The sequence below is a fragment of the Apteryx mantelli genome, chromosome 3, assembly GCF_036417845.1.
Source record: "Apteryx mantelli isolate bAptMan1 chromosome 3, bAptMan1.hap1, whole genome shotgun sequence".
Classification (NCBI taxonomy): Eukaryota; Metazoa; Chordata; class Aves; order Apterygiformes; family Apterygidae; genus Apteryx; species Apteryx mantelli.
The window spans coordinates 61,239,624-61,257,638 of record NC_089980.1 but is presented as its reverse complement, the minus strand read 5'-3'; the positions used below and the strand labels follow the sequence as shown (position 1 = coordinate 61,257,638).

Genomic DNA, 18,015 nt, shown 5'->3' with positions numbered 1-18,015 from the left:
AAATTTTATTTCCCTTCCAGTAACATAGCCTAAGCTATATACCATTAGGAGTTGTGCTTGGCTATGATTTAATGAACAATAGTTCATCTACTCAGGTGGAATATAGTTTTGGGCAATTAATGTTGGAAGCAGTAGTATAAGTTGGTGCATAGCTGAGGCCTCATCTTGGTTCCATTTCAATACCTTGTATTATAAGCTGAATTATATCTTAGAATAGTTTTGTTTTTTCCTTTTTTTTTTTTTCCTTCCTCCTCTCTCAAGTTTCATAAGGCAAGCCATGAAGCAAAGTTCAGGTGGTAACCTTACAGGTGGACTAGCAATTGTGATGTTATAGCTTTCACTGTAGTATCTGGTACTGACCACTGTCACACTGAGAATAATATTGTTAATATGATACCAGTAATCCTAGTATTTTTAATGTGTAAGTTGGAATCTTATTTCATATACTTCTAAGAACCATAGCCATATTCTGGATGACTGAAATATGTAACTTGAAGCAACAGAAATCATGTGTGGAATATGTTACGATGTCATATATCTGTTTTTCTTATCTGGTGTTTTTAGGTTGCTTTCTCTAAACTAGACATTAGATTGGGAGTGTCTTGTCCAGTAAGTTAAGCAGTATGGCAGAAGTCTTATTACACAGGTTTATAAATAGCTCTGATACAACTTGTGAGTGTGGCTATATTATATATCCCACTAAATGACTTTTCTGCTGTGTGTAACTTTGCAGAATGTTAACCTTTTTTGCCTAAAACTTTTCATGCCAAGTGTGTGGCTTAGGCTGAACTATATTGAAAGCTACAATCAAAGCAGTGAAAAGAGTTTTCAAGAATGAACATAGGGGAGAGTCTTAGTGCTTTCAAACAAACAAAAACCCTGCAGCCCCCCCCCCCCCCAACACACACACACCTTTTTTTTTTTCTTAATGAGCTTTGAGAACTTGCTAATGCAAGTGTTTTCATCATTTTGGTTTGAAAGTCAGGCTAGATTTGGATGAGACAGTTTGCATGGTTGTATTTTAGCACTGAAATGAAAGAGTCTATCCTGCTGAGCCTCCATCCAGTTTCTAGTAATGAGCTCTCCTGTCATAGTTAGGTGTGCTTTACTCAAACTTGGAGGCTGTATAATTGCAGCTGTAGGTTTCTGTGGAATGGGAAGGGACTTGAGAGAGCTGAGTCACTTTCCTGTGGTGTTAATAATTGCTTTTTCTGCTGAAACTCCAGCTTTGAGAAGGAAATTTTGAATTTCAATTTAAAAAGAAAGCCAGGAAGACTGAAGGGGCTGTATTTGGACAAAACTGGTCTGGTGATATAGCTATCCCTCATGTTTTTCAAATGACTTGGAGGTATAAGGGAAATGTTGGGTGGGAACTAGAACTGACTGGAAGACTGAAGGAATGGGGAATTCATACCCTGCATAGATGAAAAAATGAGATTTGAATAGGGACAGAAGATATTTCTGGGGTAGGAGATAGTTTTGGAGGAGGAAATCAGGCAAAAGCATATGTCTACTAGAGGAGACTGCTTTCCAGAGCCTGGAGTAAAGCCAAAGTTTTGGAGTCTTGCCATGTCTTTGCTGTCAGCAAATATCTCTGAAACCCAGAGGCAGATTGTTTCATTCCTCTTCTGCTGCTGGACAGTATCTTCCTCCGCTGTCAGTTAATACCTCTTTTCATGCGGCAGAGGTCTTTGAATCTAAAGATGCCAGCTAGAGCTGACTGGTTGAATTTAAGAAGTTGCCAGATATGAGTACAATTGTTTAGTGGCTGTAAAACTGATCCATAAGATGCACACAGATAGACTTGCTTGTTTTTCCTCATATGAAGAGTGATATTTCTGATGTAGCAGTTCTCCTAACTGCTTTTATTTACAAAGGAATGAGCACCAGACCTTTCTTTGTGAAAGATACAGTATCCTAACGTCTTGCTACAGAATGTGGGTGAATGCATCTGGCAGGTGACTTACAGAACAGTGATGAGCTTATTATAGAAATAAGAGATAAGTAAGGAGGATAAAAAGTGATCTCATCTTGTTTGGTGAATATTATTCACAATTACCTGGAAACGTGTCAATTATGGTAAATATATTGCTTAACACATCTGTGTCTGTGTTATGCTGTGGATGTGTATTGTGCTGGATTTTGTTGTCTTAAAGTAAAATTTTTGTAGAACACAAAACAAAAAAGAATCCACCAAAACAAACAAAAAGCACCCCAACAAACCTTTAACTAGAGAGGATTTATTCCTTAAAGGAATTGAATGTATTTGGAACTGAATGTATTTGGAACAGTCTTGTGCCCTCAACTGCATCATGAAGTCTTATGTTTCTTTTATTGGTAAAGTATAGCAAAGTATACTGTAAGTATATTCAGTTTTCAGCTTCAAAGATGAACGTGTGCACTGAGCATTTTTAACAAATACTGAAGTTTGGGATGTGCATTCTAGGATCAATTGTCTTGAGTATCATAAAAAAAAATCACACTTGCAAGCACACTCTGAATTCTTGATGCTGTTTCATGAGATTGTTCATAAAGTTCTACTTCTACACAAAGTGGGATTTTTTCAGACTTTTTAGAAAACACCTCTTGGTGCTGAGCAAGGCAGTATTAGCTTAGTGAAATAATAAGATATTGACCAAGGTGGTGTATATTTACTTACATGGAAAGAAACATTGTGCTTATTCTTGAAGATGACATCTGTTATTGATGCTTTGTCTCAAGGCAGGGTTTAAATATTTAACAATAATTATTATTACTAATTAGTAATAAAAATAATTGTATATTAGAATTCTGAAGATTCATTTCCCTTCAATAAATAATAGTATCTTTGCTATGTGAGTATTTTGGAATCAAGGGCATATTATATTATTGTCCTATTTCTCAGAATAGTTAAATTGCTCAAATATAAAAAGTCACCAGTAATTTCTCAAGAAGAGAAATTAATATTTTAATCTCTTCAGATTGTGCAGTTGAATGTCTTTGAGAAAAGATTGTGGGTTTTATTTTATTAGTTCTTGCTTAATTGCTCTTGTCACAGCCTAAATAACCATGCCACTTTGAATCCAGTGGCAAAGTAGTGCATAAGCTTCCTCTGATGTACCTGCAAGTGATGTATCTTTATGAAAATACCTTCAGGGTGGTTTTGACTTGTACTGCCTGGAATACTCTGAGGGCAGTTTTGACAAGGACTTCCTTGCTTACTAAGGCAGGATTTCAGCTTGCAAATCTGCCTAATGTTGGCCTTATGTTATGTGCAAATCAAGTACTGTATGTAAAAGGCAAAAGAAGGATGTTCAGTAGGCCCAGCCTCGTCTAATTTATTCTGAGTAGTTATGGATGGAAGTAAGAATAATATCACTAACCAAATCTTTATTACTATTTACAGAGTAAATTGATTGAAGGGAGTGAGCATGGTTCTGTCTTATATTCATCCAAATAAGAGTGTATTTAATAATGGAGCAGGTAACAATGTAGTTCTTGTAAAATGATGAGTATCTATTAATCTCATAAGTAGAAGAAAGTTTCTTAAACTACCTATACCTCTAACAGCCAATGGGATTTCATTGTGTGTGTGTGTGTGTGTGTGTGTGTATGTATACATATATATATGTGTGTGTGTGTGTATATATGTAGGTTGCTATTTTTTCTGTAGTTGAAGAGCTTTATTATTATTGAAAATCAAACTTTGATATGTTTAACATATCCAACTACAAATTAGACTGAATGTTCTATTCACCATGTGCAATAAAAACAAGTAAAATGGGGAAAATAAAAGCTAGTACCTTTCACTGCAGTGAAAGAAACCTAGGTAGCAGTGTTCTTGTTTTTTCACACTATCAGATGTTGTTTTAGTGGTCGTTCATTCTCTTCATTAAAATTTTGCTGACTGTGCATGGTTAAAAAGAGCTAGTTGCCTTGCTAATTTCCTGCCTTCTGGTATTATGTTGAGTCAGATGGCTGAACTAATGCACAGGACAAAAGGATGGATGACAGTAAGATTAGTATACTAATGTCTCCTCAGTTTAACCCATATTCATGTCTGGAAAAATACTCAAGTTTAGTAAAAAACACAGTTACACACATTAGCCTTTTTTTTTTTTTTTTTTTCCCCCTAAAGTTGAAGTTAGGCTTCAGTCGATGGATATAAGATTTAGTTTGTTTCCAGGTCTCAGTTTCCTGGAGAACTATGTTTATGTAGGCATTTTTGTGTTTTGGAAAATTATTCAGGTGTATATATTTGCAATGAATTCAAGCATACCTTTTTTTTTCTTTCTAGTTTGATGAAAAATTAGCAGTATTTCAAAGCTGACTGGTTATCTTAATCACTCAATGTGAAATTCAAATTGTTTAACAGTTGTAATAGAAGAACTCAATGACAGTTTTTAAGTAGTGCTAGTTTCTGTCTGCATTACCTGGCATAAATACAGGCATTTCTTTTCTCCCTCTTCTCAACACCTTAGTTTAAAGTATTTAGTCTTGCCATAATGATGTTACTAAAAGTTTTTGGTTGTTATTTCTCACATATGAAATTCTATCACTGACTGTGCTTGTATAATAAACTACGATTTGTGGTAAATGAAAAATCTGTACTTACTAGCATATATAGTGGTTTTTAATGCATTCTTTTAAGACTGATGTTTGAAATAAGCTGCTGAGTAACTGCAGTTTGATGTACATATGATGAGTGTGGGTTGCACAGCAGTTTGATTAAACCATTTTTGTAGAGAGTTATTTTTCCTTTCTCACCTGTCTAATTTGGCATAATTTGAAGACTGGCTTGCTCAGGAATTCCTAACCCAAGCTATATATTATATATATTATTTGAAAACTAATCGTGTTGCGATTTAATAATTTTTTTCCTACATCATACCCTTCAGTGGTGGACTCTTTCTTTTCTTGTTTCTCAGAAATTCATAAATTTTCTCTCTCTCCTAAACTTACCAGTTTCCATCTATTTCATTTTTAGAGGAAATGTTGCCCTTTAACTCTTCTTATGCTGGTGGTTATTGTCAATGTATTGATAGTGAGCAATCCTATCCTGTATATCTCTTTTTAAAGCCAGTCTCTCTCTCTTTTTTTTTTTTTTTTTTTTTTTGTGTGGGTGGCTGTCCATTTCTACATGATTCTAATATCCTTCCATAATCTGAGTATTTCTTTCTGAATGTGGTTGACCAAGATCATATATAGTGTTCTAGCTGACTTCTTCATGCAATTATTTGTTGTTGAAAATGCCATAGAGAGCTGCATCAATTAAGATATTTACTGTTCCACTGCTGTCTCAGATTGATCCTTCCTAGTTGGTGTGTGTCCTGTCAGTTCCAAAAAGAATATTCCCTACTGGTGAAGAAAACAAAACAAAACAAAAAACCCCTAGTTTTACAACATAAACAGTGCAGAGTGAGATTCCACTAACTCATTTTTAGAGATCATTCAGCTCATTCTGTATGAGGTTTTCCTTCACCTCTGGCAAATCTTTAGATCTACTTTTGGCACAGCTGTTCTCGCTTTATTTTAGCTTATCCTTTATATACCCTTTCTAGGAATCCCCATTTCTCTAGTTAAATTCCATGTGGAGTATTGCATGTGAAGCTCACATTAGTACTGCTCTATTTTATTCAGCACTCTCCTAAAGTTATTAGGTTAGTCTAGCACAGCATAATTTTGGTAAATCTCTTTTAAAGATTTTTCACTCCTGTATTTTAAGTTGTTCTTCAGAATTTCTGAAATTCAACATAGTAATGAAATTGGACTGCTGAGCCTGGCTGGAATGTGTTTTGTTAAACTAAATTTTGGAATCTCCTACTGCACAAGTATGTGTTTGGTTACTGCACTTCCAACTGAGAGTTTCCAGTTTTTTTCTGTTTCCAACACTTGTCTTTGACTTCTACCATTAGGATCATTTTGCTAGCAAGTTCCCTTACTTCACCAAAGTCAGCTATTTTGAAATCTAACCTTAAAAAAAAAAGTTGTTGTTCTTCTGTTTGAACAAAGCTTATGACTTGATTTATTGGCCATCCTCTCTTAAAAAGTATTCTCCATTTACTAAAGTCAAATCTTAAAACAGTTTTGTATGTTGATTTGTTAACAACAGGATGGATAAATCTCAGCTTACCACACCCAGGAATGTCTGGCTGCTGCTATACTGAGAATTGATTATTACTAGATGTCTGCACAAATTAAGATTTGTAATTTGATAAATATAAGCTAAAATATATGTTGGACATATATAATCTTTTATTACAGATGAGTAATACTTGGGCTGTCATTCGGTCAGCTGCCTTATCAAATTTCTTAAGCTACAATGTTGCCTATGTGTTTGGTTAGAAAAGGCTTTCTTGTGTTTCAGCAGAGATGTTGTGTATGTACTGCCTAACTCTGGGAAGTCTTACAGTACTTCAGAGTTTGTTTGAAGTTACTTGATGCATCTTGATGATGTCTTTAGAGTCAGAAAAGTGCAATAGTTAATATGTGGATGACTGTCCTGGCAATATGAGTGTTGGTAGGTGGCAACCAAAACTTTTTACTTCTGTCTGGTGAACAAAGTGCTGACAGAACCACATCTTTATGCTGGGGTAGCGCAGCATAAAGCAAAACCATGTGATAGGGAGCAGTGGTTTTAAAAGTGGGATTGTATTACTGTCAGGACATTATCAGTGTAAAAAAAAAAAAAAAGAATTGGGAGTGAGAGGAGCAAGTCCATTCTATTCAAATGGATTAGATTTTGGATAAAGCGTATGTGTATAGATGTGATTGCTTTTATAAATACTGGAATGGCTTTGTTTTGATATGCTGGCAGTTTAGAATTAGAGATGTTCACTTTAACTAAATCATTTTCTCATGATAGATGTGTGTGTTCTCTCTCTCTCTCTTTTTCTATTTTATTTTATTATTATTTTTTTGGGGTGCTTGATATATTGCAGTATTTGGTTGGTTCCTCATTTGTTAACTGATGGTTGCAATTTTTGTTTTAGATACAGAAACTTAATGCCAAAATCCAGCTTTGTATGATGATGCGTTTACTGAGACTATTGCAATGATCAAGTTTCTTCATCAACATCTCAACAGAAGTGTAGTATAATTATTTTATAAAGAATATATAATGCTAATTCTTTGTGGCTGATCAGTTAATGTTGATTAACCAAGTTTTACTCACTACCAAAGAATTATGGTCCATGTATGCAACTTTTATTTTATTTTTTTATTTTATTTTAAATGTGTCAGGTGCTCACTGTGTGCATATACTATAGAAGGATACATTTTCTGACAAGGAGAAGACTGAAGCCAAGTTCTGTGGAACAGCTGGCAGAGGATATAGGATCTGCATCTCCGTTTTTCCCTGCAATTCCAGAAATACTTTATAATAGCTATTGTGCTCCCTTAGATTGCCTTTGTATGTGGAAGACATGGGAAAGTTTCTTTGACCTGAATAAAAACAATTGTTAATTGGAGAGAAGACTCCCACAACATTACTGTGTTAGTGGAAAACACTATTATTTTTGGGTGATTGTGGAAGAAAAAAACCCAAAACATTCCTTTCATACAAAAAAGAAAGAGTGCATTACCTATTGGAATATTTTTTTTTGTATTTGCTAGCTGTTTTGATTATGGTTGTGGATAGTTTCTGAAAGATTGAAGAAATAACCTGCATGTGCTTTATGTGGTTCTTTGTAAATGGTTAGCTTTAAGATCCATCAAGGAAAGCAGGAAAGAATCTAATACTGCTGCTATTTAATTCTTTGAAGTAGCTTATGTAGGTAGTTTTCACTATGCATTTTCTTCTCAGCTCAAGACCAAGGAAAACTGAAATTTAGAAGGCACCATTCTTCATTAAATTTAAAAAATTGATTATTTTTGAGGGCCTCGACCAGGGATGTGTTTAAATTGGAGCCTGTCTTATTTTTAAAGGTAATGAAATAGCATCTTGACTTATAGACATTCCTGGCCCATATTTATGTATAGCATAGTTTGTGGGATTTCTTAGCTGATGTAGCGTGAAGTATGATGTGGCTATTGTTTTCTGAAGCGCTTGGTATACTTCCTGAGCGAATACCTTTCTGCCTTTAACTAGAGAACTTCCCATTGCATGATTTCATTAGCTGTTGTTCAATATGAGAATAATTTATTTCGTGTGCTGAAGACCCTCTTAGAAACTGGACAGCAATTGACTTTGTTATGAATGGATAAGGAGGATAGAATAGTGTTTCAAGGGATATAGATGTTCAGTTAGACAGTTTCTGGGTAGAGAAAGCCCATTAAAAGCCAGACAATCTGGATTGTTCACAAAGAGCAATTTCAAAAACAAAGACAGTAAACCAGGAGAGAAGGATTTTTTTGGTTAAGAAAGATATGCATCTGAAGAATTAAAAACATGAACTTAAGTTCATTTGAGCTAATATTGTTGTGCTCTATAAATTCTCTCAGAATAGATGGCTCCTTTCTTTCATCTTTATGATCATGATTCATAGTTTGGACAGAAATGTATTACTGCCAACTGTCCTGTACCAAAGACATTCAAGTCAATTATTATGGTTAGTTGCCACACGGGTGATTTCAGTTACAGGGTATTAAGGAAAAAAAAAATTAGAATAAATTTAGCAGCTTAATGCATGTGTAACCATGGTGCGTGTAACTGAGTATTTTGATAACTTTATAGCAAAAGGAGCTGGAGAGGAAGATTTTTGAATGTTGTGCTTTAGCCTGTTACAAGTGTGCTCATCCAAATCCGCTTCAGTGGTCATGCTGTTGTGCTGATGGATTCTACCAGTGGAAAATTTGTGGGAGAGTTTGAAACTGTTAACATAACCCATGTTGTCAGGAAGTTTCATAACAAAGGGAACAGTATATGTTCATGTACTTTAACTGAGTTACCATGTAAGCTTGATCTAATGCTGACACATCTGAGTAAGCAGAGTTGAATATACTGGTTTCATTTTCCTGATTTTAATACTGACTTGTAAAACACCTGAATTTGCTTGACTCTTGAAAGTTTAGTTTAGATTTACTATTTTCTGTCTACTAGGTAATTATTGATCTCAAGAAGCTTTCAGTTTTACAAAGACGAGTTTAAATGTGAATGGATAGTGTTACATCCATTGCTATGGTGTTAGTTGAGGATGGCTACTAGACAACTGGAAGGTGCATTTAACAATTCTTTTAGGAGCTTTTAAACGGATTTTGATGTTGTTAAGGATTTTTTTAATTTTTATGGAGCATAATACTAGGATATGAGGACACTTCATTGCAAGTATATAGCTTTTAGAGTTTACCAAGGAAAGGAGGAGACTATACTTAATCTTTGTATATCATTTTCTTAAGTGTTTACAGCTTGTCACTGTCGAAGATTATATGGGGTTGATGGACTTTCAGTCAGACCTGTTGTGACTGTTCTTATATATCAGCATATTAAATAACATGAATACAAGTTTTAGTAAGTAGAGACAAATGCATAAGGCTGTTTTAAGTTTGCCAGCTAGTTATGTCAAAGTTCAGTGTCATGCTATGAACCAAAGCTGCTGATCTATGAAAATTTCCCAGAACAGTAGTGTCTGTGTTCTGCAACATGGTTTTCACAGCTTTGGTGTTTGATCATGTTTGTCTAAATCTCAATTTTTAGTCTGTATTATTTTGTGAAGGAGAGATGATAGGAATCTTATTTGCCTAATGCTCAGGCATTTCACTGATTTATAGCAGAGGAGTGGGTAAAGTAGATGCTTGCCATCATTTTAGTCTGGATACTGATGATGCATGCAGGCTACAGGTCCATGTGGCACAATATTAAAAATGATGTGGTTTCCTTGCTAGCACTGCTATTACTGCTGCATCAGTGATAGCAGCAAGCAGCAGCGGTGTTAATGGTGAAGACTGTTAAAACTGCGATGAATAAAAACAACTATTTCTTTGCCAAGTAAGCATGCTAACAGTGCTAGATGAGGAAAAAGCATGAATTATGATGTTCCACCAATAATAAAGCACTTAAAAGCTTTCTGTTGGCACTTATAGGAAGAGAACAGACTGAGTATGCCCTGTTTGTTTCTGAAGTCAGTTTGATGCAAACCTTAAACTGCCCAAAACATAAGGAGTTCTGCAGACTCTTCTTGCAAAAGAAATGATTGAACTTTGATATTGAGAGTGCTAACAAATCGCCAAAAGTGCTGCCCACTAATCATTGCACTGACAGTTTAATCATCTAAAGAACTGCTAGATTGGGCTCAGAGGAACAAAAGAGAATAAACCAGAATTTTGCCAAGGCAATAAAAGACAAATTGAAATCTTAAATGCAAACATTTCTTTTGGTGAGACTACTGCATGACTGTCATGTGCCATATTCTCAGTGGCTCTGTCCAGAACTTTCAAAAGCAATGAATAAGAATCTGTGAGAAAGTGCTGACCAATTTAGTATGTAAAAGGGGTAGACTAGATAATTCAGTCCTCCCTGGACAAGAGTGTTTTAGGGCATGGTGTCAAATCCTTTTTTCTGAATGAGCTGTTTAGCCTGTTTTTGTCTTGAGAAAGCACTGCATGCTCCTGCTGCTTCACTATCATTTTGGTCTGGATATCTATCATATAGTTAGTAAGCATGGTTGCTTCTATCATTAGTAAAATCCATCCAGCCCCCTCACATTTCCCTTACCAAAGGGGCCAGGAGGGGAAGTGGGTTGTGGGCCATGAAATTCTTCGGCAGTTTAAGTCTGAAATGCCGCTGTTCTGAGGACTACGGAGGAGTTCTGATTAAAGGGCAGAGAATCTATAGAAATGTAAGAAATGTGTGAGTTCTTGTTTATATGACCTTCTTTTATAGTATTTAGCAGTGATAGAAAGGAACTAACCTGTTTTCCCGCTACTGCTTGGTTGCAGTGTTTGGGACAGTTTTCTGTATATAAAGGACTGTTAGTTCTTTTGAAAATGTGATAGATTTTTCCTTAAAAACTGGTAGTTTTATTTCATATCAAGATTTGAGACCAATTTTAAGTAACCTGGAAAAGGTAAAATCTATTTAGAGTTTTTTGTTTGTTTCTCTGTTTTCGCCAAATCTTTCTCTTAGGAGCAGTTGCGTTTTTTACCAGTTTTCTCTAAAGCAGCACACTTGAGATGGGAAGAAAGACAGTCGATATAGGAAATTTTTTGGAATTGCTGAATATATTACAAATAGAATTCCTTCAGCTTTAAAAGTGTTGAGAGGGTTCAGGCAGTGTTGTTTGATACTAATGGTTTGTGTTTATCTTTCAAATTTTTTGACAGCTTATCCTGGGAATGGGGTCTGCCAGGATAAACCCTGGACACAAGTTCAGTGGATTTGGATTCTCTAAAGTGGTAGTCTATGTCTGAATGTTTGTAATGTTCATTTACCAGTTTGGGGACCAGTCTGAATGTGAAAGAATTAGAAAAAATGTATTTTCTTGCCTAGGAACACCACTTAAATTCTTGAATTGATGGTCCAGCAGCAAGTGTTGTGTGCAGTAAAAATACTTTATACAAACATTAGCTTTTCCCACACATTTTGCTGCATATAACATTAAAATTTAATAAGGAGGGACTTGAGTCAGTTGTTCCCCATCTCCCAGCTCAGTGAATTTGTGAATTTAAGTGGAACTATTCAAGTCTTCTCTGAGAACTTTCAGAGTTCTTCATTTTTCCCAGAAATTATTGTGGAAATATTGAAAGCGTTATTTAAGCTTGTTCTTTAGTGTCATGATCTATAGTTGAAAGAATGAGCTTTTTCTGTCAAACCACATAAAATTTTATGCTGTATGTAAAATTTTGGTGCCATTGATATTTCAAGCATAACTTGATTTGTGTGAGGAAGTAGAAAACTGAAATTGATTATTCTATGCATCACTGATATCCAGGTACCTTGAAGATTCTTATCTATATGAACATTACTGGTTTTTCTCACCATACCTCTTAAAGTTTTAATTAAAAAAAAAAGATTGCTTTTTTTTTTTTTTTCTTGTGGGAGCTAGCTTATGATTGAGCATCTTCAAGTGTGTGGAGCTTTGCTTTTTAAGGAAGCATGGTGACTTGTGTTATAAGGTGGTTGGTGTTTTTTCATTCCGAATCTCTTGCGGATCGTGACTGTTGGGTCGTTCCATCCCCACCCTGTTTACTGTGTATTGTAATCAGGAATGATAGATAAGCAGATCTTATATGACAGAAAAGCGGCTCTTCTTTTTTTCAGTGTAAAGAGTTAAATGCTGTGCATGAATGGCTTATGCTGTGTTAGGCCTCAGAAAAGGATCATGGACTGAGGTGCATCAATTTGGCTCTGACTATTTAAATTGTGATTGGACCAAACTGTTAACCTCAGAAGACTGTTGCAATTTAGTGTCTTCAGGATTTTAGTTCTGATTTAAACTGCAATGAGGAATCCATTGGTTTAAATACAGTGTCCAAATCTGAGCTTTTTTCAACAGATAAAACCTTCCAATTTAGAAGCCTTCCTACTGAGAAATTCTCTAGCTGTAGGCACTGCAGATAAGATGTTTTACAAGTCTGGAAGTGTTTTGAGAGGAAGAACCTGAACCTTTTCAGTGATTTCCTACTTTGAATATGCTTGCTAAGATGTTTATGTAAACCCATTTTACCCTGCAATCTAGCAGTCTTAAACATATGTGTAGATTGTTGCTTCTTCTAAGAGAATGATAATTGACAACCAAGAGGCAATAACCTTTTGGCTTTTAGTGTGATCACAAACATTTATCTGAACACAGTCCTTCATGTACTCAAGATGGAAGAACAGTTTATCATAAGTGTTATGAAGAAATCTAGAAAATACATATCTGTGTCATCAGTATAACCAGTGTGCCCTGCTTCAGATTGTCTTATAAATGCTTTAGAGATTGAAAGGGCTATTGGTAGATGAAGGAGGCAGAAGATTACTTGCGTAGTTTCCAGGGACACAGGAAAAAAAATGTTCTCCTGGTTCAGAATGCATTCCCTTGCCATCATAGGTGACTACGTCATGTAATCTTAAGATGGAAGAAGATAATTATATTGAAACTCGTTTGCTGTCTTTTTGAGTATGTTCCTCCCCTGCCTTCCTGTGAGCAAGACCGATTTGTCATTTACTGCTAAATTTAAGTCATTTATAAAGTACAGACCAGACTATTGTTAAAGGCATGGATTTTGAACTTTTTATTTTTACACATTGCTGCTGCTACCTACAGTAGAGGTGGGTACTAACACTTTTCAAAAAGAGACCTGTTACTAGGTCTGCAGAGCTCACAGGCTGGAGGTATGGTGAAGCTGCTGTGTGCTTTTTTTTTTCCTTTTAGCTGTATCAGCTGTTATAATTAAGTATCTCTCTTTAGTAACTCTCTTTTAAATCCCTGGAGTGTTATAGAACATAATTACCACTACAGTGTTAAGATAGATGTAAAGTGGTTAGAGCTGTACTTAGATGTTCACTTTGAAAGTAAAGCCTGCCTTATTTTTAAATTAGTTGGCTTCCTGTGAGGTATCAGTGTGGAAGAATTAGTAAAGAAGCGTGAATGTGGAGAAGCTAAAGCTTTGTGTACGAGCTCTGAAAGTGCAGTTTCATGAGACATGCCAAAGAAGCTTTTGAGAAGGGAAGACAAAACATCTATAAGTGGCAGAGTGTAAGAAGCAGTGTGAAATAAACCTAAAAAAAGGCTGTTTACTTGAGTTCCTCTATTTTTGCCTTGATAAGTGGATGAAATAATGAAAATAAAAAGGTATGCTCTGAGGATCTGACATTCCTGCTTCTGTACTATACCTATCCTCAGATTTTGAGTATTTCAAAACAGAGTAACGCTGATACTTGCAAGAGGTAACAAGTGAGTAGAGCTTTCGGATTTTTTTAACATGCTACTGAATAGGCTCTCTGGAATCTTCCTGCACTCTTGATAAACTGTTGTTGGAGTTGCAGAAAACACAAAAGTAGGTACTTCTGTAGATACATGTAAATGCTTAAAATGATTAGCAAAGTTACAAGATGCTCAAAGACTAGAAGCTTGAATTTGGTTTAATGGAGACACTAAAAGGAAAGATTACATCATCAAAATTCAATCCTTTTGTATGGACTTAAGGCTATTGAGAGAAGAGGCATGGTTAAATAAGAACAAATGTCTGAGAAAGCTGTTGTTAGTCATAAAAGGAAAAAGATTGTGAAGATGCAGAAGAAGATTCAGCAGAATTTGGAAATGACCAGCATGTGTTTGAGACAGCTAAATAAGTTAGAGCTGAATATTTAGGAGAGTGCTTGTGATAGAGTGGGCTCACAAGATGAGAAGGAAGATAGGTTGTGCTTTGTCCATAGTTTAAAGGTAATGGTATGGACAATTAAGGAAATCAGCAGAGATGAGAGTGAATGACTAAGTTTGAGGTTTGAGCAATAATCCTTCAGTTTTTCTAAATAGAAGATAAGTGAAAGGAGAAGCTCCTAGAAGAAACCATAGTACTTCAGGAGAAATGATAATGCTGTGTTGAAGTAGCTGAACTATCCCTATACTGATGTCTGTTAGTGGTTATAGTGGCTTGAATGTAGGAGTGGAGAACTAAAACCTAGCAAAGAAAAATACATGTCAGGTGTCTGGCCTGTAGTGGAGAATAAAATACTGAGTTAGTAGGTGTCTTAGCCTCATATAACACTTGAGGCATGATAAATGTCTTCGAATAGGTTTCACAAAGACCAGAATTCAGTGGTAGTCCTCAAATCAGCTTATCATACTACCGAAGTGTGCACTGGAAGTTTTGCTCTACTGTGTCACAAATGTGACATATGAGTATTTGCAAGGGAAAGATTAAAACAGATGTGTGTTTTTCCTATGAAATCCAAGACATCTAATGTTAATACTTATATTATATATGAATGATGCAATTTAAAATGAAACTCTTAATGCAACTCTTGTAGCTACCGAATATAAATAAAAGTGACCATATACTATTCATGCTTTAATACTTCAGCAGACTGCCTAGCTTGTGTTTCAGTGTAGTGTAAGTTAATGGAAAATCTGAAGAAAGTGAAAAGGAAATAAAGTCCGCCAAAAGATAATAGTATTGGTTCAAAAAGATGTGCTAAAGAATTTCTTTAGATATTGAAGCCAGTATAAATACTTCTTGCAGTTCAGAGGATTTGTGCCTGTTGCCAAAACTGTCAGCATGGAAGAAGTGTGTTTTTTTTTTTTTTTTTTTTCTTCTTTCTTGGACTATGATTGTGTGATGACAAAAATCTGTGTTCTTCATTCTAAGCAGGTGTTAACCACCAAATTATTCTATAGCCTACATGATTGTGTATGTCAGTTCCCAGTGGAGAAACAACTTCTTGAATATGCAGAATAAGTTTGTTAGACTGATTTAGAAGAACTCAGTTGAAAGCCAAGTCCGCTCCATTTCATAAACTCATTCATAAAACCTGAGGCCTCCCTGTCCCCCAGCTTTTCAAGTGATGGAATCTCAACTATAAATCACCTGGCAGAAAACAATTGTGATTATGAAACAGGAGGTTCTAGTAATCTCCTGTTTGCTGCTGCAGTTTAAAGTGACTTCTCATTTGTGCGACTTCCTGTGGTCAGACTGAAACGTAAAATTTTTGTTTTCAGTTTCGTTTTAATTCTGAACATTTTGAAAGTAGCTCTAACAATTCTAAATAAAAGACTAAATTGGTTTCTGTTTTTAATTTACAGCCCATGCTTTCGTAAAACTTAAAGTTGGTTCTTTGGAAACTATGTCTGTGTAAATGTTAGAGTTTTCAGTTTGGAACTTTATTAATACATTATTTTTAAGTAATTTTTCAGTTATATTGGAATAAACTCATTGAGAGTTTTTTTTACTAGCTGAGATTTTGTAAGTTGTGAACTGTGGGTTTTTTTTCCTCCAATTATAACAGTGATTTAAATACTTTCATTTCTAGAAATGAAATATAAAGTCTTGATATGTTTTTTGGTTAAATAAGAGAAAAATTTGTCCATTCTTGTATTAGGTTGAAGTGTAGATAATTGAAATCCAGATAAATTTCACTAATCTATTTTTAATTACTTTGTTTATAACTACTCCAGGCATTTTGCAACCAAAGGTAGTATCTCAAGATGTGTAATACAGTGTAATTTGGGGGGCCACAAAGATGATTAGGGGACTGGAGCATCTCTCTTATGAGGAAAGGCTGAGAGAGCTGGGCCTGTTTAGCCTGGAGAAGAGAAGGCTGAGAGGAGATCTTATCAACGTGTACAAGTATCTGAAGGGAGGGTGTCGAGAGGATGGGGCCAGACTCTTTTCAGTGGTGCCGAGCGACAGGACGCGAGGCAACGGACACAAACTGAAACACAAACAGTTCCATCTGAACATGAGGAAAAACTTCTTCACTGTGAGGGTGACAGAGCACTGGAACAGGTTGCCCAGAGAGGTTGTGGAGTCTCCTTCTCTGGAGATATTCAAAACGCGCCTGGATGCAATCCTGTGCAATGTGCTCTAGGTGACCCTGCTTGAGCAGGGGGTTTGGACTAGATGATCTCCCGAGGTCCCTTCCAACCTCAGTGATTCTGTGATTCTGTGAAACAGTGCTTATGAATCTGCTTATGGCATTTCCTGGTGATGCTGAGGATTTTTTCATTAATTTACAATAAAGTAGTAGAAAAATCTGTGTACTAGCAGAAAAGGTATGGTAAGTTGACAGTGTTGGTGAGAAAGTTTTTTTTAAAAAAAAAAAAATGATAATTTGATAAACCTTCCCTTTAAAAAAAAAAAAAAAGGAAATTGTACTGCACAATTATTTTAGAAGTTAATTAAGCCCATAGCTTTCTGTAAAAACAAAGTGTTCTCAAGTCATATTGATGCTTTGAACTCTGCAGCAAGGACAGCAAGCTGAGGAATGAGAGTTTGATTTGGGTCCCTAGCCTATATCTGATTGGAGAACAAAGTCAAATCTAAAAACAAGATCACTACATAGATAAATTAAAAATCTGAAGGCTAAAAGGTTCATTAGATCCAGCCACACTTTCCCGCAAATCGGGTAACATTAAAAGTTTTTATTTTCACTAGTGTTCAATTATGTTTTCATCATTTTTATAGCCTTTTGATTGTTCTTCTTTTTTTTGTTTTTGTCTTGCATCAGTATCTATTCTTTAATTCTTCCTTACATTGTTAATTATTTGATTATTGCAGCAAACTTGGAAAGCTTGGAGTACTTAGCTTTTTAGCTACTTTTATAATGTGATAATTGATAAATGTGTGGGGGTTGTTTGTTTGTTTTTTTGAGATGCAAAGATGAAAGTATGACACTCCTGTGTAATGATGGAAGCCCTGAAAAAAGATCCTAGATGATTCTAGTGATGGATCTGGGATGATGGAAGTGAAGTGAAGTGAATTTCCTTGCAGGAAAATCATGTGCATCTGTGCTTTGTTCTTGAAATTCTGTCAACATATTTAGTAGCAAGTGCAACTTTGTCTTTCTAATCTGAGACAACCACAGACCCATGCTGAGAACTGTAATGTAAATTAGTTCAGCAATTCTAGTCATCTTTTCAGCTCAAGGTGCACAGAGAGAAAGCACTGATACGCTGATGGCAGTTTCGGTGTTGGTTGTGACGTATCAGGCCAATGTAATGGAAAGAGATGGAATGAAACAGAACTGTATAGTTCATGCTTGTTCCTACTTCTTTGTAGATAGAACTTGGGAAAAAATAGTAATCTTGGTTGGAATTGGACTACTGTCATTGCTATCTGACTTTTTGGGGACTAGTAGACACAAGCTTATTAGTTTATCATATGCACTTTCACGTGAATATTGCTGTGTAAGACACAGGGTCAGTTCATCTACTTCAATGCAGTATCAAGTCTTGGCTGACAAATCTTAGCATGCATAGTAGCTGTACTGGTTTGGTTCCCCTAGGTCTTAGTCGACCTGAGAGAATCCAGATTTGGCACTGATGGTGACTATTTGTAGATAATACAACTCTTCTGGACCTGAGCTGGCTCCTACCACTCATATTTGTCAGTGCTGTGTTTGTAGTTGCAGTGGACTTAATATTATTGGTGTGTTTGTGTGTGTGTAAATATTTGTGT

The 18,015-nt window shown here is 35.6% G+C and overlaps 1 protein-coding gene across 6 annotated transcripts in view; it reads left to right on the top strand.

Annotated features, from left to right (window-relative positions):
• QKI (QKI, KH domain containing RNA binding) overlaps positions 1-18,015 on the top strand; it is a 173,445-nt gene that overhangs the window by 20,893 nt on the left and 134,537 nt on the right. The window lies entirely within an intron of this gene.